Source organism: Acanthochromis polyacanthus, chromosome 15 (genome assembly GCF_021347895.1).
Source record: "Acanthochromis polyacanthus isolate Apoly-LR-REF ecotype Palm Island chromosome 15, KAUST_Apoly_ChrSc, whole genome shotgun sequence".
In the NCBI taxonomy this organism is placed as follows: domain Eukaryota; kingdom Metazoa; phylum Chordata; class Actinopteri; family Pomacentridae; genus Acanthochromis; species Acanthochromis polyacanthus.
In genome coordinates this window covers 39,459,680-39,486,772 of record NC_067127.1, presented here as the reverse complement: position 1 = coordinate 39,486,772, position 27,093 = coordinate 39,459,680, and the positions used below count along the sequence as shown (strand labels likewise).

At 53.6% G+C, this 27,093-nt stretch overlaps 2 long non-coding RNA genes across 3 annotated transcripts; one reads left to right on the top strand and one right to left on the bottom strand.

The window, feature by feature from the left end:
* Positions 1 to 408: 408 nt before the first annotated feature.
* Positions 409 to 27,087, bottom strand: LOC127537514 (uncharacterized). Its single transcript, XR_007947223.1, has 22 exons — positions 26,443 to 27,087; positions 23,805 to 23,995; positions 23,044 to 23,206; positions 21,632 to 21,784; positions 18,941 to 19,627; positions 17,433 to 18,201; positions 16,522 to 16,812; positions 16,213 to 16,375; positions 14,353 to 14,781; positions 13,987 to 14,152; positions 12,249 to 12,498; positions 11,865 to 12,048; positions 10,357 to 11,125; positions 9,446 to 9,736; positions 8,793 to 9,129; positions 7,943 to 8,438; positions 5,206 to 7,380; positions 4,467 to 5,122; positions 3,637 to 4,031; positions 3,022 to 3,377; positions 848 to 1,078; positions 409 to 764 (listed from the first exon to the last, which is right to left on the bottom strand). It is a non-coding gene; the product is annotated as an uncharacterized LOC127537514 (long non-coding RNA).
* Positions 3,177 to 18,522, top strand: LOC127537515 (uncharacterized). 2 transcript variants are annotated; one of them, XR_007947224.1, is made up of 4 exons: positions 3,177 to 3,232; positions 10,552 to 10,925; positions 11,325 to 11,494; positions 18,401 to 18,498. It is a non-coding gene; the product is annotated as an uncharacterized LOC127537515 (long non-coding RNA). The 2 variants fall into 2 exon arrangements; XR_007947225.1 differs by lacking the exon at positions 11,325 to 11,494 and having other exon boundaries at positions 18,401 to 18,522.
* Positions 27,088 to 27,093: the final 6 nt, after the last annotated feature.

The window sequence follows — 27,093 nt, the reverse complement described above, 5'->3', positions numbered from 1 at the left end:
ATCACACTCACCCACTGAGCTGTACCCTATCTCACTCACCCACTGAGCTCTACCCCCTATCTCACTCACCCACTGAGCTATCCTCCCTATGCCAATCTCACTCACTCACACCTGGAATCGATCCCCAGCCTCCCGGGTGCCAGCCAGTCACTCTACCCACTGAGCTATACTCCTTGGCCTTTCTCACTCACTCCTATACTCCCTGTCACACTCACCCACTGAGCTCTACCCCCTATCTCACTCACCCACTGAGCTATCCTCCCTATGCCAATCTCACTCACTCACACCTGGAATCGATCCCAGCCTCCCGGGTGCAGCAGTCACTCTACCCACTGAGCTATTACTCCTTGGCCTTTCTCACTCACTCCTATACTCCCTATCTCATTCACCCACTGAGCTATACTCCTATCTCACTCACTGCTATCCTCCCTATGCCAATCTCACTCACTCACACCTGGAATCGAACCCCGGCCTCCCGGGTGCCAGCCAGCCACTCTTCCCACTGAGATATACTCCCTATGCCTATCTCACTCACTCACTCACTGCTATCCTCCCTATGCCACTCTCACTCACTCACACCTGGAATCGATCCCCGGTCTCCCGGGTGACAGCCAGCCTCTCTACCCACTGAGCTATACTGCCTATGCCTATCTCACTCACCCAGTGAGCTATGCTCCCTATCTCACTGACTGGCTGCAATCCTCCCTCTGCCTATCTCACTCACACAGTCACTCCTATACTCCCTATGCCTATCTCACTCACACCTGGAATCGAACCCCGGCCTCCCGGGTGCCAGCCAGCCACTCTTCCCACTGAGCTATACTCCCGATGCCTATCTCACTCACACCTGGAATCGAACCCCGGCCTCCCGGGTGCCAGCCAGCCACTCTTCCCACTGAGCTATACTCCCTATTACTTTCTCACTCACCAACTGAACTATACTCCCTATGCCTATCTCACCCACCCACTGAGCTATACTCCCTACGCCTATCTCACTCACTCCGATACTCCCTAAGCCTATCTCACTCACTCACTCACTCAATCACGTCCTCCCTATGCCAATCTCACTCGCTCACACCTGGAATCGATCCCCAGCCTCCCGGGTGCCAGCCAGCCACTCTACCCACTGAGCTGTACTCCTTGGCCTACCACACTCACTCACTCCTATAATCTCTATGCTTATCTCACTCACCCACTGAGCTATACTCCCTATCTCACTCACCCACTGAGCTATACTCCCTATCTGACTCACTGCTATCCTCCCTATGCCAATCTCACTCACTCACACTTGGAATCGATCCCCAACCTCCCGGGTGCCAGCCAGTCACTCTACCCACTGAGCTATACTCCTTGGCCTTTCTCACTCACTTGTATACTCCCTATCTCACTCACCCACTGAGCTATACTCCCTATCTCACTCACTCACTGCTATCCTCCTATGCCAATCTCACTCACTCACACCTGGAATCGATCCCCAGCCTCCCGGGTGCCAGCCAGTCACTCTACCCACTGAGCTATACTCCTTGGCCTTTCTCACTCACTCCTATACTCCCTATCACACTCACCCACTGAGCTATACTCCTTGGCCTTTCTCACTCACTCCTATACTCCCTATCACACTCACCCACTGAGCTATCCTCCCTATGCCAATCTCACTCACTCACACCTGGAACCGATCCCCAGCCTCCCGGGTGCAAGCCAGTCACTCTACCCACTGAGCTATACTCCTTGGCCTTTCTCACTCACTCCGATACTCCCTATCACACTCACCCACTGAGCTATACTCCTTGGCCTTTCTCACTCACTCCTATACTCCCTATCTCACTCACCCACTGAGCTATACTCCCTATCTCACTCACTGCTATCCTCCCTATGCCAATCTCACTCACTCACAACTGGAATCGATCCCCAGCCTCCCGGGTGCCAGCCAGTCACTCTACCCACTGAGCTATACTCCTTGGCCTTTCTCACTCACTCCTATACTCCCTATCACACTCACCCACTGAGCTATACTCCCTATCTCACTCACTGCTATCCTCCCTATGCCAATCTCACTCGCTCCTGGAATCGATCCCCAGCCTCCCGGGTGCCAGCCAGTCACTCTACCCACTGAGCTATACTCCTTGGCCTTTCTCACTCACTCCTATACTCCCTCTCACACTCACCCACTGAGCTATACTCCCTATCTCACTCACTGCTATCCTCCCTATGCCAATCTCACTCACTCACACCTGGAATCGAACCCCGGCCTCCCGGGTGCCAGCCAGCCACTCTTCCCACTGAGATATACTCCCTATGCCTATCTCACTCACTCACTCACTGCTATCCTCCCTATGCCACTCTCACTCACTCACACCTGGAATCGATCCCCGGTCTCCCGGGTGACAACCAGCCTCTCTACCCACTGAGCTATACTGCCTATGCCTATCTCACTCACCCAGTGAGCTATGCTCCCTATCTCACTGACTGGCTGCAATCCTCCCTCTGCCTATCTCACTCACTCAGTCACTCCTATACTCCCTATGCCTATCTCACTCACACCTGGAATCGAACCCCGGCCTCCCGGGTGCCAGCCAGCCACTCTTCCCACTGAGCTATACTCCCTATGCCTATCTCACTCACTCCCACCTGGAATCGAACCCCGGCCTCCCGGGTGCCAGCCAGCCACTCTTCCCACTGAGCTATACTCCCTATTACTTTCTCACTCACCGACTGAACTATACTCCCTATGCCTATCTCACCCACCCACTGAGCTATACTCCCTACGCCTATCTCACTCACTCCGATACTCCCTAAGCGTATCTCACTCACTCACTGCTGTCCTCCCTATGCCAATCTCACTCACTCACACCTGGAATCGATCCCCAGCCTCCCGGGTGCCAGCCAGTCACTCTACCCACTGAGCTATACTCCTTGGCCTTTCTCACTCACTCCTATATTCCCTATCTCACTCACCCACTGAGCTATACTCCCTATCTCACTCACTGCTATCCTCCCTATGCCAATCTCACTCACTCACACCTGGAATCGATCCCCAGCCTCCCAGGTGCCAGCCAGCCACTCTACCCACTGAGCTATACTCCTTGGCCAACCACACTCACTCACTCCTATAATCTCTATGCTTATCTCACTCACCCACTGAGCTATACTCCCTGTCTCACTCACCCACTGAGCTATCCTCCCTATGCCAATCTCACTCACTCACACTTGGAATCGATCCCCAGCCTCCCGGGTGCCAGCCAGTCACTCTACCCACTGAGCTATACTCCTTGGCCTTTCTCACTCACTCCTATACTCCCTATCACACTCACCCACTGAGCTATACTCCCTATCTCACTCACTGCTATCCTCCCTATGCCAATCTCACTCACTCACAACTGGAATCGATCCCCAGCCTCCCGCGTGCCAGCCAGTCACTCTACCCACTGAGCTATACTCCTTGGCCTTTCTCACTCACTCCTATACTCCCTATCACACTCACCCACTGAGCTATACTCCTTGGCCTTTCTCACTCACTCCTATACTCCCTATCTCACTCACCCACTGAGCTGTACTCCCTATCACACTCACCCATTGAGCGATACTCCCTATCTCACTCACTGCTATCCTCCCTATGCCAATCTCTTTCACTCACACCTGGAATCGATCCCCAGCCTCCCGGGTGCCAGCCAGTCACTCTACCCACTGAGCTATACTCCTTGGCCTTTCTCACTCACTCCTATACTCCCTATCACACTCACCCACTGAGCTATACTCCCTATCTCACTCACTGCTATCCTCCCTATGCCAATCTCACTCACTCCTGGAATCGATCCCCAGCCTCCCGGGTGCCAGCCAGTCACTCTACCCACTGAGCTATACTCCTTGGCTTTTCTCACTCACTCCTATACTCCCTATCACACTCACCCACTGAGCTATACTCCCTATCACACTCACCCACTGAGCTATACTCCCTATCTCACTCACCACTGAGCTATACTCCCAATCTCACTCACTGCTATCCTCCCTTTGCCAATCTCACTCACTCACACCTGGAATCTATCCCCAGCCTCCCGGGTGCCAGCCAGTCACTCTACCCACTGAGCTATACTCCTTGGCCTTTCTCACTCACTCCTATACTCCCTATCACACTCACCCACTGAGCTGTGCTCCTTGGCCTTTCTCACTCACTCCTATACTCCCTATCTCACTCACCCACTGAGCTATACTCCCTATCACACTCACCCACTGAGCGATCCTCCCTATCTCACTCACTGCTATCCTCCCTATGCCAATCTCACTCACTCACACCTGGAATCGATCCCCAGCCTCCCGGGTTCCAGCCAGTCACTCTACCCACTGAGCTATACTCCTTGGCCTTTCTCACTCACTCCGATACTCCCTCTCACACTCACCCACTGAGCTCTACCCCCTATCTCACTCACCCACTGAGCTATCCTCCCTATGCCAATCTCACTCACTCACACCTGGAATCGATCCCCAGCCTCCCGGGTGCCAGCCAGTCACTCTACCCACTGAGCTATACTCCTTGGCCTTTCTCACTCACTCCTATACTCCCTGTCACACTCACCCACTGAGCTCTACCCCCTATCTCACTCACCCACTGAGCTATCCTCCCTATGCCAATCTCACTCACTCACACCTGGAATCGATCCCCAGCCTCCCGGGTGCCAGCCAGTCACTCTACCCACTGAGCTATACTCCTTGGCCTTTCTCACTCACTCCTATACTCCCTATCTCATTCACCCACTGAGCTATACTCCCTATCTCACTCACTGCTATCCTCCCTATGCCAATCTCACTCACTCACACCTGGAATCGAACCCCGGCCTCCCGGGTGCCAGCCAGCCACTCTTCCCACTGAGATATACTCCCTATGCCTATCTCACTCACTCACTCACTGCTATCCTCCCTATGCCACTCTCACTCACTCACACCTGGAATCGATCCCCGGTCTCCCGGGTGACAGCCAGCCTCTCTACCCACTGAGCTATACTGCCTATGCCTATCTCACTCACCCAGTGAGCTATGCTCCCTATCTCACTGACTGGCTGCAATCCTCCCTCTGCCTATCTCACTCACACAGTCACTCCTATACTCCCTATGCCTATCTCACTCACACCTGGAATCGAACCCCGGCCTCCCGGGTGCCAGCCAGCCACTCTTCCCACTGAGCTATACTCCCGATGCCTATCTCACTCACACCTGGAATCGAACCCCGGCCTCCCGGGTGCCAGCCAGCCACTCTTCCCACTGAGCTATACTCCCTATTACTTTCTCACTCACCAACTGAACTATACTCCCTATGCCTATCTCACCCACCCACTGAGCTATACTCCCTACGCCTATCTCACTCACTCCGATACTCCCTAAGCCTATCTCACTCACTCACTCACTCAATCACGTCCTCCCTATGCCAATCTCACTCGCTCACACCTGGAATCGATCCCCAGCCTCCCAGGTGCCAGCCAGCCACTCTACCCACTGAGCTGTACTCCTTGGCCTACCACACTCACTCACTCCTATAATCTCTATGCTTATCTCACTCACCCACTGAGCTATACTCCCTATCTCACTCACCCACTGAGCTATACTCCCTATCTGACTCACTGCTATCCTCCCTATGCCAATCTCACTCACTCACACTTGGAATCGATCCCCAACCTCCCGGGTGCCAGCCAGTCACTCTACCCACTGAGCTATACTCCTTGGCCTTTCTCACTCACTTGTATACTCCCTATCTCACTCACCCACTGAGCTATACTCCCTATCTCACTCACTCACTGCTATCCTCCCTATGCCAATCTCACTCACTCACACCTGGAATCGATCCCCAGCCTCCCGGGTGCCAGCCAGTCACTCTACCCACTGAGCTATACTCCTTGGCCTTTCTCACTCACTCCTATACTCCCTATCACACTCACCCACTGAGCTATACTCCTTGGCCTTTCTCACTCACTCCTATACTCCCTATCACACTCACCCACTGAGCTATCCTCCCTATGCCAATCTCACTCACTCACACCTGGAACCGATCCCCAGCCTCCCGGGTGCAAGCCAGTCACTCTACCCACTGAGCTATACTCCTTGGCCTTTCTCACTCACTCCGATACTCCCTATCACACTCACCCACTGAGCTATACTCCTTGGCCTTTCTCACTCACTCCTATACTCCCTATCTCACTCACCCACTGAGCTATACTCCCTATCTCACTCACTGCTATCCTCCCTATGCCAATCTCACTCACTCACAACTGGAATCGATCCCCAGCCTCCCGGGTGCCAGCCAGTCACTCTACCCACTGAGCTATACTCCTTGGCCTTTCTCACTCACTCCTATACTCCCTATCACACTCACCCACTGAGCTATACTCCCTATCTCACTCACTGCTATCCTCCCTATGCCAATCTCACTCGCTCCTGGAATCGATCCCCAGCCTCCCGGGTGCCAGCCAGTCACTCTACCCACTGAGCTATACTCCTTGGCCTTTCTCACTCACTCCTATACTCCCTCTCACACTCACCCACTGAGCTATACTCCCTATCTCACTCACTGCTATCCTCCCTATGCCAATCTCACTCACTCACACCTGGAATCGAACCCCGGCCTCCCGGGTGCCAGCCAGCCACTCTTCCCACTGAGATATACTCCCTATGCCTATCTCACTCACTCACTCACTGCTATCCTCCCTATGCCACTCTCACTCACTCACACCTGGAATCGATCCCCGGTCTCCCGGGTGACAACCAGCCTCTCTACCCACTGAGCTATACTGCCTATGCCTATCTCACTCACCCAGTGAGCTATGCTCCCTATCTCACTGACTGGCTGCAATCCTCCCTCTGCCTATCTCACTCACTCAGTCACTCCTATACTCCCTATGCCTATCTCACTCACACCTGGAATCGAACCCCGGCCTCCCGGGTGCCAGCCAGCCACTCTTCCCACTGAGCTATACTCCCTATGCCTATCTCACTCACTCCCACCTGGAATCGAACCCCGGCCTCCCGGGTGCCAGCCAGCCACTCTTCCCACTGAGCTATACTCCCTATTACTTTCTCACTCACCGACTGAACTATACTCCCTATGCCTATCTCACCCACCCACTGAGCTATACTCCCTACGCCTATCTCACTCACTCCGATACTCCCTAAGCGTATCTCACTCACTCACTGCTGTCCTCCCTATGCCAATCTCACTCACTCACACCTGGAATCGATCCCCAGCCTCCCGGGTGCCAGCCAGTCACTCAACCCACTGAGCTATACTCCTTGGCCTTTCTCACTCACTCCTATATTCCCTATCTCACTCACCCACTGAGCTATACTCCCTATCTCACTCACTGCTATCCTCCCTATGCCAATCTCACTCACTCACACCTGGAATCGATCCCCAGCCTCCCAGGTGCCAGCCAGCCACTCTACCCACTGAGCTATACTCCTTGGCCTACCACACTCACTCACTCCTATAATCTCTATGCTTATCTCACTCACCCACTGAGCTATACTCCCTATCTCACTCACCCACTGAGCTATCCTCCCTATGCCAATCTCACTCACTCACACTTGGAATCGATCCCCAGCCTCCCGGGTGCCAGCCAGTCACTCTACCCACTGAGCTATACTCCTTGGCCTTTCTCACTCACTCGTATACTCCCTATCTCACTCACCCACTGAGCTATACTCCCTATCTCACTCACTGCTATTCTCCCTATGCCAATCTTGCTCACTCACACCTTTAATCGATACCCAACCTCCCGGGTGCCAGCCAGTCATTCTACCCACTGAGCTATACTCCTTGGCCTTTCTCACTCACTCCTATACTCCCTCTCACACTCACCCACTGAGCTATACTCCCTATCTCACTCACTGCTATCCTCCCTATGCCAATCTCACTCACCCACTGAGCTATACTCCCTATGCCAATCTCACTCACTCACACCTGGAATCGATCCCCAGCCTCCCGGGTGCCAGCCAGTCACTCTACCCACTGAGCTATACTCCTTGGCCTTTCTCACTCACTCCTATACTCCCTATCTCATTCACCCACTGAGCTATACTCCCTATCTCACTCACTGCTATCCTCCCTATGCCAATCTCACTCACTCACACCTGGAATCGAACCCCGGCCTCCCGGGTGCCAGCCAGCCACTCTTCCCACTGAGATATACTCCCTATGCCTATCTCACTCACTCACTCACTGCTATCCTCCCTATGCCACTCTCACTCACTCACACCTGGAATCGATCCCCGGTCTCCCGGGTGACAGCCAGCCTTTCTACCCACTGAGCTATACTGCCTATGCCTATCTCACTCACCCAGTGAGCTATGCTCCCTATCTCACTGACTGGCTGCAATCCTCCCTCTGCCTATCTCACTCACTCACTCACTCACTCACTCAGTCACTCCTATACTCCCTATGCCTATCTCACTCACACCTGGAATCGAACCCCGGCCTCCCGGGTGCCAGCCAGCCACTCTTCCCACTGAGCTATACTCCCGATGCCTATCTCACTCACTCCCACCTGGAATCGAACCCCGGCCTCCCGGGTGCCAGCCAGCCACTCTTCCCACTGAGCTATACTCCCTATTACTTTCTCACTCACCAACTGAACTATACTCCCTATGCCTATCTCACCCACCCACTGAACTATACTCCCTATGCCTATCTCACCCACCCACTGAGCTATACTCCCTACGCCTATCTCACTCACTCCGATACTCCCTAAGCCTATCTCACTCACTCACTCACTCAATCACGTCCTCCATATGCCAATCTCACTCGCTCACACCTGGAATCGATCCCCAGCCTCCCAGGTGCCAGCCAGTCACTCTACCCACTGAGCTATACTCCTTGGCCTTTCTCACTCACTTGTATACTCCCTATCTCACTCACCCACTGAGCTATACTCCCTATCTCACTCACTCACTGCTATCCTCCCTATGCCAATCTCACTCACTCACACCTGGAATCGATCCCCAGCCTCCCGGGTGCCAGCCAGTCACTCTACCCACTGAGCTATACTCCTTGGCCTTTCTCACTCACTCCTATACTCCCTATCACACTCACCCACTGAGCTATACTCCTTGGCCTTTCTCACTCACTCCTATACTCCCTATCACACTCACCTACTGAGCTATCCTCCCTATGCCAATCTCACTCACTCACACCTGGAACCGATCCCCAGCCTCCCGGGTGCCAGCCAGTCACTCTACCCACTGAGCTATACTCCTTGGCCTTTCTCACTCACTCCGATACTCCCTATCACACTCACCCACTGAGCTATACTCCCTATCTCACTCACTGCTATCCTCCCTATGCCAATCTCACTCACTCACAACTGGAATCGATCCCCATCCTCCCGGGTGCCAGCCAGTCACTCTACCCACTGAGCTATACTCCTTGGCCTTTCTCACTCACTCCTATACTCCCTATCACACTCACCCACTGAGCTATACTCCTTGGCCTTTCTCACTCACTCCTATACTCCCTATCTCACTCACCCACTGAGCTATACTCCCTATCTCACTCACTGCTATCCTCCCTATGCCAATCTCACTCGCTCCTGGAATCGATCCCCAGCCTCCCGGGTGCCAGCCAGTCACTCTACCCACTGAGCTATACTCCTTGGCCTTTCTCACTCACTCCTATACTCCCTCTCACACTCACCCACTGAGCTATACTCCCTATCTCACTCACTGCTATCCTCCCTATGCCAATCTCACTCACTCACACCTGGAATCGAACCCCGGCCTCCCGGGTGCCAGCCAGCCACTCTTCCCACTGAGATATACTACCTATGCCTATCTCACTCACTCACTCACTGCTATCCTCCCTATGCCACTCTCACTCACTCACACCTGGAATCGATCCCCGGTCTCCCGGGTGACAACCAGCCTCTCTACCCACTGAGCTATACTGCCAATGCCTATCTCACTCACCCAGTGAGCTATGCTCCCTATCTCACTGACTGGCTGCAATCCTCCCTCTGCCTATCTCACTCACTCAGTCACTCCTATACTCCCTATGCCTATCTCACTCACACCTGGAATCGAACCCCGGCCTCCCGGGTGCCAGCCAGCCACTCTTCCCACTGAGCTATACTCCCTATGCCTATCTCACTCACTCCCACCTGGAATCGAACCCCGGCCTCCCGGGTGCCAGCCAGCCACTCTTCCCACTGAGCTATACTCCCTATTACTTTCTCACTCACCGACTGAACTATACTCCCTATGCCTATCTCACCCACCCACTGAGCTATACTCCCTACGCCTATCTCACTCACTCCGATACTCCCTAAGCGTATCTCACTCTCTCACTGCTGTCCTCCCTATGCCAATCTCACTCACTCACACCTGGAATCGATCCCCAGCCTCCCGGGTGCCAGCCAGTCACTCAACCCACTGAGCTATACTCCTTGGCCTTTCTCACTCACTCCTATATTCCCTATCTCACTCACCCACTGAGCTATACTCCCTATCTCACTCACTGCTATCCTCCCTATGCCAATCTCACTCACTCACACCTGGAATCGATCCCCAGCCTCCCAGGTGCCAGCCAGCCACTCTACCCACTGAGCTATACTCCTTGGCCATTCTCACTCACTCGTATACTCCCTATCTCACTCACCCACTGACCTATACTCCCTATCTCACTCACTCACTGCTATCCTCCCTATGCCAATCTCACTCACTCACACCTGGAATCGATCCCCAGCCTCCCGGGTGCCAGCCAGTCACTCTACCCACTGAGCTATACTCCTTGGCCTTTCTCACTCACTCCTATACTCCCTATCACACTCACCCACTGAGCTATACTCCCTATCACACTCACCCACTGAGCTATACTCCCTATCTCACTGACTGCTATCCTCCCTATGCCAATCTCACTCACTCACACCTGGAATCGATCCCCAGCCTCCCAGGTGCCAGCCAGTCACTCTACCCACTGAGCTATACTCCTTGGCCTTTCTCACTCCTATACTCCCTATCACACTCACCCACTGAGCTATACTCCTTGGCCTTTCTCACTCACTCCTATACTCCCTATCTCACTCACCCACTGAGCAAGACTCCCTATCTCACTCACTGCTATCCTCCCTATGCCAATCTCACTCACTCACAACTGGAATCGATCCCCAGCCTCCCGGGTGCGAGCCAGTCACTCTACCCACTGAGCTATACTCCTTGGCCTTTCTTACTCACTCCTATACTCCCTATCTCACTCAACCACTGAGCGATACTCCCTATCTCACTCACTGCGATCCTCCCTATGCCAATCTCACGCACTCACTCACACCTGGAATCGATCCCCAGCCTCCCAGGTGCCAGCCAGTCACTCTACCCACTGAGCTATACTCCTTGGCCTTTCTCACTCACTCCTATACTCCCTATCTCACTCACCCACTGAGCTATACTACCTATCTCACTCACTGCTATCCTCCCTATGCCAATCTTTCTCACTCACACCTTTAATCGATACCCAACCTCCCGGGTGCCAGCCGGTCACTCTACCCACTGAGCTATACTCCTTGGCCTTTCTTACTCACTCCTATACTCCCTATCTCACTCACCCACTGAGCTATACTCCTTGGCCTTTCTCACTCACTCCTATACTCCCTATCTCACTCACCCACTGAGCTATACTCCCTATCTCACTCACTGCTATCCTCCCTATGCCAATCTCACTCGCTCCTGCAATCGATCCCCAGCCTCCCGGGTGCCAGCCAGTCACTCTACCCACTGAGCTATACTCCTTGGCCTTTCTCACTCACTCCTATACTCCCTCTCACACTCACCCACTGAGCTATACTCCCTATCTCACTCACTGCTATCCTCCCTATGCCAATCTCACTCACTCACACCTGGAATCGATCCCCAGCCTCCCGGGTGCCAGCCAGTCACTCTACCCACTGAGCTATACTCCTTGGCCTTTCTTACTCACTCTTATACTCCCTATCTCACTCACCCACTGAGCGATACTCCCTATCTCACTCACTGCTATCCTCCCGATGCCAATCTCACTCACACCTGGAATCGATCCCCAGCCTCCCGGGTGCCAGCCAGACACTCTACCCCCTGAGCTATACTGCTTGGCCTTTCTCACTAACTCCTATATTCCCTATCACACTCACCCACTGAGCTATACTCCCTATCTTACTCACCCACTGAGCTATACTCCCTATCTCACTCACTGCTATCCTCCCTATGCCAATCTTTCTCACTCACACCTTTAATCGATACCCAACCTCCCGGGTGCCAGCCAGTCACTCTACCCACTGAGCTATACTCCTTGGCCTTTCTCACTCACTCCTATACTCCCTATCACACTCACCCACTGAGCTATACTCCTTGGCCTTTCTCACTCACTCCTATACTCCCTATCTCACTCACCCACTGAGCTATACTCCCTATCACACTCACCCACTGAGCTATACTCAGTGGGTATACTCCCCATCTCACTCACTGCTATCCTCCCTATGCCAATCTCACTCACTCCTGGAATCGATCCCCAGCCTCCCGGGTGCCAGCCAGTCACTCTACCCACTGAGCTATACTCCTTGGCCTTTCTCACTCACTCCTATACTCCCTCTCTCATTCACCCACTGAGCTATACTCCCAATCTCACTCACTGCTATCCTCCCTATGCCAATCTCACTCACTCACACCTGGAATCGAACCCCGGCCTCCCGGGTGCCAGCCAGCCACTCTTCCCACTGAGATATACTCCCTATGCCTATCTCACTCACTCACTCACTGCTATCCTCCCTATGCCACTCTCACTCACTCACACCTGGAATCGATCCCCGGTCTCCCGGGTGACAACCAGCCTCTCTACCCACTGAGCTATACTGCCTATGCCTATCTCACTCACCCAGTGAGCTATGCTCCCTATCTCACTGACTGGCTGCAATCCTCCCTCTGCCTATCTCACTCACTCAGTCACTCCTATACTCCCTATGCCTATCTCACTCCCACCTGGAATCGAACCCCGGCCTCCCGGGTGCCAGCCAGCCACTCTTCCCACTGAGCTATACTCCCTATTACTTTCTCACTCACCGACTGAACTATACTCCCTATGCCTATCTCACCCACCCACTGAGCTATACTCCCTACGCCTATCTCACTCACTCCGATACTCCCTAAGCGTATCTCACTCACTCACTGCTGTCCTCCCTATGCCAATCTCACTCACTCACACCTGGAATCGATCCCCAGCCTCCCGGGTGCCAGCCAGTCACTCTACCCACTGAGCTATACTCCTTGGCCTTTCTCACTCACTCCTATATTCCCTATCTCACTCACCCACTGAGCTATACTCCCTATCTCACTCACTGCTATCCTCCCTATGCCAATCTCACTCACTCACACCTGGAATCGATCCCCAGCCTCCCAGGTGCTAGCCAGCCACTCTACCCACTGAGCTATACTCCTTGGCCAACCACACTCACTCACTCCTATAATCTCTATGCTTATCTCACTCACCCACTGAGCTATACTCCCTGTCTCACTCACCCACTGAGCTATCCTCCCTATGCCAATCTCACTCACTCACACTTGGAATCGATCCCCAGCCTCCCGGGTGCCAGCCAGTCACTCTACCCACTGAGCTATACTCCTTGGCCTTTCTCACTCACTCCTATACTCCCTATCACACTCACCCACTGAGCTATACTCCCTATCTCACTCACTGCTATCCTCCCTATGCCAATCTCACTCACTCACAACTGGAATCGATCCCCAGCCTCCCGGGTGCCAGCCAGTCACTCTACCCACTGAGCTATACTCCTTGGCCTTTCTCACTCACTCCTATACTCCCTATCACACTCACCCACTGAGCTATACTCCTTGGCCTTTCTCACTCACTCCTATACTCCCTATCTCACTCACCCACTGAGCTGTACTCCCTATCACACTCACCCATTGAGCGATACTCCCTATCTCACTCACTGCTATCCTCCCTATGCCAATCTCTTTCACTCACACCTGGAATCGATCCCCAGCCTCCCGGGTGCCAGCCAGTCACTCTACCCACTGAGCTATACTCCTTGGCCTTTCTCACTCACTCCTATACTCCCTATCACACTCACCCACTGAGCTATACTCCCTATCTCACTCACTGCTATCCTCCCTATGCCAATCTCACTCACTCCTGGAATCGATCCCCAGCCTCCCGGGTGCCAGCCAGTCACTCTACCCACTGAGCTATACTCCTTGGCTTTTCTCACTCACTCCTATACTCCCTATCACACTCACCCACTGAGCTATACTCCCTATCTCACTCACCCACTGAGCTATACTCCCAATCTCACTCACTGCTATCCTCCCTTTGCCAATCTCACTCACTCACACCTGGAATCGATCCCCAGCCTCCCGGGTGCCAGCCAGTCACTCTACCCACTGAGCTATACTCCTTGGCCTTTCTCACTCACTCCTATACTCCCTATCACACTCACCCACTGAGCTGTGCTCCTTGGCCTTTCTCACTCACTCCTATACTCCCTATCTCACTCACCCACTGAGCTATACTCCCTATCACACTCACCCACTGAGCGATCCTCCCTATCTCACTCACTGCTATCCTCCCTATGCCAATCTCACTCACTCACACCTGGAATCGATCCCCAGCCTCCCGGGTTCCAGCCAGTCACTCTACCCACTGAGCTATACTCCTTGGCCTTTCTCACTCACTCCGATACTCCCTCTCACACTCACCCACTGAGCTATACTCCCTATCTCACTCACTGCTATCCTCCCTATGCCAATCTCACTCACTCACACCTGGAATCGATCCCCAGCCTCCCGGGTTCCAGCCAGTCACTCTACCCACTGAGCTATACTCCTTGGCCTTTCTCACTCACTCCGATACTCCCTCTCACACTCACCCACTGAGCTATACTCCCTATCTCACTCACTGCTATCCTCCCTATGCCAATCTCAATCACTCACACCTGGAATCGATCCCCAGCCTCCCGGGTGCCAGCCAGTCAGTCTACCCACTGACCTATACTCCTTGGCCTTTCTCACTCACTCCTATACTCCCTATCACACTCACCCACTGAGCTGTACTCCCTATCTCACTCACCCACTGAGCTCTACCCCCTATCTCACTCACCCACTGAGCTATCCTCCCTATGCCAATCTCACTCACTCACACCTGGAATCGATCCCCAGCCTCCCGGGTGCCAGCCAGTCACTCTACCCACTGAGCGATACTCCTTGGCCTTTCTCACTCACTCCTATACTCCCTGTCACACTCACCCACTGAGCTCTACCCCCTATCTCACTCACCCACTGAGCTATCCTCCCTATGCCAATCTCACTCACTCACACCTGGAATCGATCCCCAGCCTCCCGGGTGCCAGCCAGTCACTCTACCCACTGAGCTATACTCCTTGGCCTTTCTCACTCACATACTCCCTATCTCATTCACCCACTGAGCTATACTCCCTATCTCACTCACTGCTATCCTCCCTATGCCACTCTCACTCACTCACACCTGGAATCGATCCCCGGTCTCCCGGGTGACAGCCAGCCTCTCTACCCACTGAGCTATACTGCCTATGCCTATCTCACTCACCCAGTGAGCTATGCTCCCTATCTCACTGACTGGCTGCAATCCTCCCTCTGCCTATCTCACTCACACAGTCACTCCTATACTCCCTATGCCTATCTCACTCACACCTGGAATCGAACCCCGGCCTCCCGGGTGCCAGCCAGCCACTCTTCCCACTGAGCTATACTCCCGATGCCTATCTCACTCACTCCCACCTGGAATCGAACCCCGGCCTCCCGGGTGCCAGCCAGCCACTCTTCCCACTGAGCTATACTCCCTATTACTTTCTCACTCACCAACTGAACTATACTCCCTATGCCTATCTCACCCACCCACTGAACTATACTCCCTATGCCTATCTCACCCACCCACTGAGCTATACTCCCTACGCCTATCTCACTCACTCCGATACTCCCTAAGCCTATCTCACTCACTCACTCACTCAATCACGTCCTCCATATGCCAATCTCACTCGCTCACACCTGGAATCGATCCCCAGCCTCCCAGGTGCCAGCCAGTCACTCTACCCACTGAGCTATACTCCTTGGCCTTTCTCACTCACTTGTATACTCCCTATCTCACTCACCCACTGAGCTATACTCCCTATCTCACTCACTCACTGCTATCCTCCCTATGCCAACCTCACTCACTCACACCTGGAATCGATCCCCAGCCTCCCGGGTGCCAGCCAGTCACTCTACCCACTGAGCTATACTCCTTGGCCTTTCTCACTCACTCCTATACTCCCTATCACACTCACCCACTGAGCTATACTCCTTGGCCTTTCTCACTCACTCCTATACTCCCTATCACACTCACCTACTGAGCTATCCTCCCTATGCCAATCTCACTCACTCACAACTGGAATCGATCCCCATCCTCCCGGGTGCCAGCCAGTCACTCTACCCACTGAGCTATACTCCTTGGCCTTTCTCACTCACTCCTATACTCCCTATCACACTCACCCACTGAGCTATACTCCTTGGCCTTTCTCACTCACTCCTATACTCCCTATCTCACTCACCCACTGAGCTATACTCCCTATCTCACTCACTGCTATCCTCCCTATGCCAATCTCACTCGCTCCTGGAATCGATCCCCAGCCTCCCGGGTGCCAGCCAGTCACTCTACCCACTGAGCTATACTCCTTGGCCTTTCTCACTCACTCCTATACTCCCTCTCACACTCACCCACTGAGCTATACTCCCTATCTCACTCACTGCTATCCTCCCTATGCCAATCTCACTCACTCACACCTGGAATCGAACCCCGGCCTCCCGGGTGCCAGCCAGCCACTCTTCCCACTGAGATATACTCCCTATGCCTATCTCACTCACTCACTCACTGCTATCCTCCCTATGCCACTCTCACTCACTCACACCTGGAATCGATCCCCGGTCTCCCGGGTGACAACCAGCCTCTCTACCCACTGAGCTATACTGCCAATGCCTATCTCACTCACCCAGTGAGCTATGCTCCCTATCTCACTGACTGGCTGCAATCCTCCCTCTGCCTATCTCACTCACTCAGTCACTCCTATACTCCCTATGCCTATCTCACTCACACCTGGAATCGAACCCCGGCCTCCCGGGTGCCAGCCAGCCACTCTTCCCACTGAGCTATACTCCCTATGCCTATCTCACTCACTCCCACCTGGAATCGAACCCCGGCCTCCCGGGTGCCAGCCAGCCACTCTTCCCACTGAGCTATACTCCCTATTACTTTCTCACTCACCGACTGAACTATACTCCCTATGCCTATCTCACCCACCCACTGAGCTATACTCCCTACGCCTATCTCACTCACTCCGATACTCCCTAAGCGTATCTCACTCTCTCACTGCTGTCCTCCCTATGCCAATCTCACTCACTCACACCTGGAATCGATCCCCAGCCTCCCGGGTGCCAGCCAGTCACTCAACCCACTGAGCTATACTCCTTGGCCTTTCTCACTCACTCCTATATTCCCTATCTCACTCACCCACTGAGCTATACTCCCTATCTCACTCACTGCTATCCTCCCTATGCCAATCTCACTCACTCACACCTGGAATCGATCCCCAGCCTCCCAGGTGCCAGCCAGCCACTCTACCCACTGAGCTATACTCCTTGGCCATTCTCACTCACTCGTATACTCCCTATCTCACTCACCCACTGACCTATACTCCCTATCTCACTCACTCACTGCTATCCTCCCTATGCCAATCTCACTCACTCACACCTGGAATCGATCCCCAGCCTCCCGGGTGCCAGCCAGTCACTCTACCCACTGAGCTATACTCCTTGGCCTTTCTCACTCACTCCTATACTCCCTATCACACTCACCCACTGAGCTATACTCCCTATCACACTCACCCACTGAGCTATACTCCCTATCTCACTGACTGCTATCCTCCCTATGCCAATCTCACTCACTCACACCTGGAATCGATCCCCAGCCTCCCAGGTGCCAGCCAGTCACTCTACCCACTGAGCTATACTCCTTGGCCTTTCTCACTCCTATACTCCCTATCACACTCACCCACTGAGCTATACTCCTTGGCCTTTCTCACTCACTCCTATACTCCCTATCTCACTCACCCACTGAGCTAGACTCCCTATCTCACTCACTGCTATCCTCCCTATGCCAATCTCACTCACTCACAACTGGAATCGATCCCCAGCCTCCCGGGTGCGAGCCAGTCACTCTACCCACTGAGCTATACTCCTTGGCCTTTCTTACTCACTCCTATACTCCCTATCTCACTCAACCACTGAGCGATACTCCCTATCTCACTCACTGCGATCCTCCCTATGCCAATCTCACGCACTCACTCACACCTGGAATCGATCCCCAGCCTCCCAGGTGCCAGCCAGTCACTCTACCCACTGAGCTATACTCCTTGGCCTTTCTCACTCACTCCTATACTCCCTATCTCACTCACCCACTGAGCTATACTACCTATCTCACTCACTGCTATCCTCCCTATGCCAATCTTTCTCACTCACACCTTTAATCGATACCCAACCTCCCGGGTGCCAGCCGGTCACTCTACCCACTGAGCTATACTCCTTGGCCTTTCTTACTCACTCCTATACTCCCTATCTCACTCACCCACTGAGCTATACTCCTTGGCCTTTCTCACTCACTCCTATACTCCCTATCTCACTCACCCACTGAGCTATACTCCCTATCTCACTCACTGCTATCCTCCCTATGCCAATCTCACTCGCTCCTGCAATCGATCCCCAGCCTCCCGGGTGCCAGCCAGTCACTCTACCCACTGAGCTATACTCCTTGGCCTTTCTCACTCACTCCTATACTCCCTCTCACACTCACCCACTGAGCTATACTCCCTATCTCACTCACTGCTATCCTCCCTATGCCAATCTCACTCACTCACACCTGGAATCGATCCCCAGCCTCCCGGGTGCCAGCCAGTCACTCTACCCACTGAGCTATACTCCTTGGCCTTTCTTACTCACTCTTATACTCCCTATCTCACTCACCCACTGAGCGATACTCCCTATCTCACTCACTGCTATCCTCCCGATGCCAATCTCACTCACACCTGGAATCGATCCCCAGCCTCCCGGGTGCCAGCCAGACACTCTACCCCCTGAGCTATACTGCTTGGCCTTTCTCACTAACTCCTATACTCCCTATCACACTCACCCACTGAGCTATACTCCCTATCTTACTCACCCACTGAGCTATACTCCCTATCTCACTCACTGCTATCCTCCCTATGCCAATCTTTCTCACTCACACCTTTAATCGATACCCAACCTCCCGGGTGCCAGCCAGTCACTCTACCCACTGAGCTATACTCCTTGGCCTTTCTCACTCACTCCTATACTCCCTATCACACTCACCCACTGAGCTATACTCCTTGGCCTTTCTCACTCACTCCTATACTCCCTATCTCACTCACCCACTGAGCTATACTCCCTATCACACTCACCCACTGAGCTATACTCAGTGGGTATACTCCCCATCTCACTCACTGCTATCCTCCCTATGCCAATCTCACTCACTCCTGGAATCGATCCCCAGCCTCCCGGGTGCCAGCCAGTCACTCTACCCACTGAGCTATACTCCTTGGCCTTTCTCACTCACTCCTATACTCCCTCTCTCATTCACCCACTGAGCTATACTCCCAATCTCACTCACTGCTATCCTCCCTATGCCAATCTCACTCACTCACACCTGGAATCGAACCCCGGCCTCCCGGGTGCCAGCCAGCCACTCTTCCCACTGAGATATACTCCCTATGCCTATCTCACTCACTCACTCACTGCTATCCTCCCTATGCCACTCTCACTCACTCACACCTGGAATCGATCCCCGGTCTCCCGGGTGACAACCAGCCTCTCTACCCACTGAGCTATACTGCCTATGCCTATCTCACTCACCCAGTGAGCTATGCTCCCTATCTCACTGACTGGCTGCAATCCTCCCTCTGCCTATCTCACTCACTCAGTCACTCCTATACTCCCTATGCCTATCTCACTCACACCTGGAATCGAACCCCGGCCTCCCGGGTGCCAGCCAGCCACTCTTCCCACTGAGCTATACTCCCTATGCCTATCTCACTCACTCCCACCTGGAATCGAACCCCGGCCTCCCGGGTGCCAGCCAGCCACTCTTCCCACTGAGCTATACTCCCTATTACTTTCTCACTCACCGACTGAACTATACTCCCTATGCCTATCTCACCCACCCACTGAGCTATACTCCCTACGCCTATCTCACTCACTCCGATACTCCCTAAGCGTATCTCACTCACTCACTGCTGTCCTCCCTATGCCAATCTCACTCACTCACACCTGGAATCGATCCCCAGCCTCCCGGGTGCCAGCCAGTCACTCTACCCACTGAGCTATACTCCTTGGCCTTTCTCACTCACTCCTATATTCCCTATCTCACTCACCCACTGAGCTATACTCCCTATCTCACTCACTGCTATCCTCCCTATGCCAATCTCACTCACTCACACCTGGAATCGATCCCCAGCCTCCCAGGTGCTAGCCAGCCACTCTACCCACTGAGCTATACTCCTTGGCCAACCACACTCACTCACTCCTATAATCTCTATGCTTATCTCACTCACCCACTGAGCTATACTCCCTGTCTCACTCACCCACTGAGCTATCCTCCCTATGCCAATCTCACTCACTCACACTTGGAATCGATCCCCAGCCTCCCGGGTGCCAGCCAGTCACTCTACCCACTGAGCTATACTCCTTGGCCTTTCTCACTCACTCCTATACTCCCTATCACACTCACCCACTGAGCTATACTCCCTATCTCACTCACTGCTATCCTCCCTATGCCAATCTCACTCACTCACAACTGGAATCGATCCCCAGCCTCCCGGGTGCCAGCCAGTCACTCTACCCACTGAGCTATACTCCTTGGCCTTTCTCACTCACTCCTATACTCCCTATCACACTCACCCACTGAGCTATACTCCTTGGCCTTTCTCACTCACTCCTATACTCCCTATCTCACTCACCCACTGAGCTGTACTCCCTATCACACTCACCCATTGAGCGATACTCCCTATCTCACTCACTGCTATCCTCCCTATGCCAATCTCACTCACTCCTGGAATCGATCCCCAGCCTCCCGGGTGCCAGCCAGTCACTCTACCCACTGAGCTATACTCCTTGGCTTTTCTCACTCACTCCTATACTCCCTATCACACTCACCCACTGAGCTATACTCCCTATCTCACTCACCCACTGAGCTATACTCCCAATCTCACTCACTGCTATCCTCCCTTTGCCAATCTCACTCACTCACACCTGGAATCGATCCCCAGCCTCCCGGGTGCCAGCCAGTCACTCACTCTACCCACTGAGCTACACTCCTTGGCCTTTCTCACTCACTCCTATACTCCCTATCACACTCACCCACTGAGCTGTGCTCCTTGGCCTTTCTCACTCACTCCGATACTCCCTCTCACACTCACCCACTGAGCTATACTCCCTATCTCACTCACTGCTATCCTCCCTATGCCAATCTCAATCACTCACACCTGGAATCGATCCCCAGCCTCCCGGGTGCCAGCCAGTCAGTCTACCCACTGACCTATACTCCTTGGCCTTTCTCACTCACTCCTATACTCCCTATCACACTCACCCACTGAGCTGTACTCCCTATCTCACTCACCCACTGAGCTCTACCCCCTATCTCACTCACCCACTGAGCTATCCTCCCTATGCCAATCTCACTCACTCACACCTGGAATCGATCCCCAGCCTCCCGGGTGCCAGCCAGTCACTCTACCCACTGAGCGATACTCCTTGGCCTTTCTCACTCACTCCTATACTCCCTGTCACACTCACCCACTGAGCTCTACCCCCTATCTCACTCACCCACTGAGCTATCCTCCCTATGCCAATCTCACTCACTCACACCTGGAATCGATCCCCAGCCTCCCGGGTGCCAGCCAGTCACTCTACCCACTGAGCTATACTCCTTGGCCTTTCTCACTCACATACTCCCTATCTCATTCACCCACTGAGCTATACTCCCTATCTCATCACTGCTAATCCTCCCTAATGCCAATCTCACTCACTCACACCTGGAATCGAACACCGCCTCCGGGTGCCAGCCAGCCACTCTTCCCACTGAGCTATACTCCCTATGCCTATCTCACTCACTCCCACCTGGAATCGAACCCCGGCCTCCCGGGTGCCAGCCAGCCACTCTTCCCACTGAGATATACTCCCTATGCTATCTCACTCACCACCACTGCTATCCTCCTATGCCACTCTCACTCACTCACACTGGATCGATCCCCGGTCTCCCGGGTGACAGCCAGCCTCTCTACCACACTGAGCTATACTGCCTATGCCTATCTCACTCACCAGTGAGCTATGCTCCCTATCTCACTGACTGGCTGCAATCCTCCCTCTGCCTATCTCACTCACACAGTCACTCCTATACTCCCTATGCCTATCTCACTCACACCTGGAATCGAACCCCGGCCTCCGGGTGCCAGCCAGCCACTCTTCCCACTGAGCTATACTCCCGATGCCTATCTCACTCACTCCCACCTGGAATCGAACCCCGGCCTCCCGGGTGCCAGCCAGCCACTCTTCCCACTGAGCTATACTCCCTATTACTTTCTCACTCACCAACTGAACTATACTCCCTATGCCTATCTCACCCACCCACTGAACTATACTCCCTATGCCTATCTCACCCACCCACTGAGCTATACTCCCTACGCCTATCTCACTCACTCCGATACTCCCTAAGCCTATCTCACTCACTCACTCACTCAATCACGTCCTCCATATGCCAATCTCACTCGCTCACACCTGGAATCGATCCCCAGCCTCCCAGGTGCCAGCCAGTCACTCTACCCACTGAGCTATACTCCTTGGCCTTTCTCACTCACTTGTATACTCCCTATCTCACTCACCCACTGAGCTATACTCCCTATCTCACTCACTCACTGCTATCCTCCCTATGCCAATCTCACTCACTCACACCTGGAATCGATCCCCAGCCTCCCGGGTGCCAGCCAGTCACTCTACCCACTGAGCTATACTCCTTGGCCTTTCTCACTCACTCCTATACTCCCTATCACACTCACCCACTGAGCTATACTCCTTGGCCTTTCTCACTCACTCCTATACTCCCTATCACACTCACCTACTGAGCTATCCTCCCTATGCCAATCTCACTCACTCACACCTGGAACCGATCCCCAGCCTCCCGGGTGCCAGCCAGTCACTCTACCCACTGAGCTATACTCCTTGGCCTTTCTCACTCACTCCGATACTCCCTATCACACTCACCCACTGAGCTATACTCCTTGGCCTTTCTCACTCACTCCTATACTCCCTATCTCACTCACCCACTGAGCTATACTCCCTATCTCACTCACTGCTATCCTCCCTATGCCAATCTCACTCACTCACAACTGGAATCGATCCCATCCTCCCGGGTGCCAGCCAGTCACTCTACCCACTGAGCTATACTCCTTGGCCTTTCTCACTCACTCCTATACTCCCTATCACACTCACCCACTGAGCTATACTCCTTGGCCTTTCTCACTCACTCCTATACTCCCTATCTCACTCACCCACTGAGCTATACTCCCTATCTCACTCACTGCTATCCTCCCTATGCCAATCTCACTCGCTCCTGGAATCGATCCCCAGCCTCCGGGTGCCAGCCAGTCACTCTACCCACTGAGCTATACTCCTTGGCCTTTCTCACTCACTCCTATACTCCCTCTCACACTCACCCACTGAGCTATACTCCCTATCTCACTCACTGCTATCCTCCCTATGCCAATCTCACTCACTCACACCTGGAATCGAACCCCGGCCTCCCGGGTGCCAGCCAGCCACTCTTCCCACTGAGATATACTCCCTATGCCTATCTCACTCACTCACTCACTGCTATCCTCCCTATGCCACTCTCACTCACTCACACCTGGAATCGATCCCGGTCTCCCGGGTGACAACCAGCCTCTCTAACCCACTGAGCTATACTGCCAATGCCTATCTCACTCACCCAGTGAGCTATGCTCCCTATCTCACTGACTGGCTGCAATCCTCCCTCTGCCTATCTCACTCACTCAGTCACTCCTATACTCCCTATGCCTATCTCACTCACACCTGGAATCGAACCCCGGCCTCCCGGGTGCCAGCCAGCCACTCTTCCCACTGAGCTATACTCCCTATGCCTATCTCACTCACTCCCACCTGGAATCGAACCCCGGCCTCCCGGGTGCCAGCCAGCCACTCTTCCCACTGAGCTATACTCCCTATTACTTTCTCACTCACCGACTGAACTATACTCCCTATGCCTATCTCACCCACCCACTGAGCTATACTCCCTACGCCTATCTCACTCACTCCGATACTCCCTAAGCGTATCTCACTCTCTCACTGCTGTCCTCCCTATGCCAATCTCACTCACTCACACCTGGAATCGATCCCCAGCCTCCCGGGTGCCAGCCAGTCACTCTACCCACTGAGCTATACTCCTTGGCCTTTCTCACTCACTCCTATATTCCCTATCTCACTCACCCACTGAGCTATACTCCTATCTGACTCACTGCTATCCTCCCTATGCCAATCTCACTCACTCACACCTGGAATCGATCCCAGCCTCCCAGGGTGCCAGCCAGCCACTCTACCCACTGAGCTATACTCCTTGGCCATTCTCACTCACTCGTTAATACTCCCTATCTCACTCACCACTGAGCTATACTCCCTATTCACTCACTCACTGCTATCCTCCCTATGCCAATCTCACTCACTCACACTGGAAATCGATCCCCAGCCTCCGGGTGCCAGCCAGTCACTCTACCCACTGAGCTATACTCCTTGCCTTTCTCACTCACTCCTATACTCCCTATCACACTCACCACTGAGCTATACTCCCTATCACACTACCCACTGCTATACTCCCTATCTCACTGATTTTGGCTATCCTCCCTATGCCAATCTCACTCACTCCACACTGGAATCGATCCCCAGCCTCCCAGGTGCCAGCCAGTCACTCTACCCACTGAGCTATACTCCTTGGCCTTTCTCACTCCTATACTCCCTATCACACTCACCCACTGAGCTATACTTGGCCTTTCTCACTCACTCCTATACTCCCTATCTCACTCACCCACTGAGCGATACTCCCTATCTCACTCACTGCTATCCTCCCGATGCCAATCTCACTCACACCTGGAATCGATCCCCAGCCTCCCGGGTGCCAGCCAGACACTCTACCCCCTGAGCTATACTCCTTGGCCTTTCTCACTAACTCCTATACTCCCTATCACACTCACCACTGAGCTATACTCCCTATCTACTCACCACTGAGCTATACTCCCTATCTCACTCACTGCTATCCTCCCTATGCCAATCTTTCTCACTCACACCTTTAATCGATACCCAACCTCCCGGGTGCCAGCCAGTCACTCTACCCACTGAGCTATACTCCTTGGCCTTTCTCACTCACTCCTATACTCCCTATCTCACTCACCCACTGAGCTATACTCCCTATCTCACTCACTGCTATCCTCCCTATGCCAATCTCACTCACAACTTGAATCGATCCCCAGCCTCCCGGGTGCCAGCCAGTCACTCTACCCACTGAGCTATACTCCTTGGCCTTTCTCTCACTCCGATACTCCTCTCACACTCACCCACTGAGCTATACTCCCTATCTCACTCACTGCTATCCTCCCTATGCCAATCTCACTCACTCACACCTGGAATCGATCCCCAGCCTCCGGGTGCCAGCCAGTCACTCTACCCACTGAGCAAAACTCCTTGGCCTTTCTTACTCACTCTTATACTCCCTATCTCACTCACCCACTGAGCGATACTCCCTATCTCACTCACTGCTATCCTCCCGATGCCAATCTCACTCACTCACACACTGGAATCGATCCCCAGCCTCCCAGGTGCCAGCCAGTCACTCTACCCCTGAGCTATACTCCTTGGCCTTTCTCACTCACTCCTATACTCCCTCTCACACTCACCCACTGAGCTATACTCCCTATCTCACTCACTGCTATCCTCCCTATGCCAATCTCTCACTCACTGAGCTATCCTCCCTATGCCAATCTCACTCACTCACTGGAATCGATCCCCAGCCTCCCGGGTGCCAGCCAGTCACTCTACCCACTGAGCTATACTCCTTGGCCTTTCTCACTCACTCCTATACTCCCTATCTCATTCACCCCTGAGCTATACTCCCTATCTCACTCACTGCTATCCTCCCTATGCCAATCTCACTCACTCACACCTGGAATCGAACCCCGGCCTCCCGGGTGCCAGCCAGCCACTCTTCCCACTGAGATATACTCCCTATGCCTATGTCACTCACTCACTCACTGCTATCCTCCCTATGCCACTCTCACTCACTCACACCTGGAATCGATCCCCGGTCTCCCGGGTGACAGCCAGCCTTCTACCCACTGAGCTATACTGCCTATGCCTATCTCACTCACCCAGTGAGCTATGCTCCCTATCTCACTGACTGGCTGCAATCCTCCCTCTGCCTATCTCACTCACTCAGTCACTCCTATACTCCCTATGCCTATCTCACTCACACCTGGAATCGAACCCCGGCCTCCCGGGTGCCAGCCAGCCACTCTTCCCACTGAGCTATACTCCCTATGCCTATCTCACTCACTCCCACCTGGAATCGAACCCCGGCCTCCCGGGTGCCAGCCAGCCACTCTTCCCACTGAGCTATACTCCCTATTACTTTCTCACTCACCGACTGAACTATACTCCCTATGCCTATCTCACCCACCCACTGAGCTATACTCCCTACGCCTATCTCACTCACTCCGATACTCCCTAAGCCTATCTCACTCACTGCTGTCCTCCCTATGCCAATCTCACTCACTCACACCTGGAATCGATCCCCAGCCTCCCGGGTGCCAGCCAGTCGCTCTACCCACTGAGCTATACTCCTTGGCCTTTCTCACTCACTCCTATACTCCCTATCTCACTCACCCACCGAGCTATACTCCGTATCTGACTCACTGCTATCCTCCCTATGCCAATCTCACT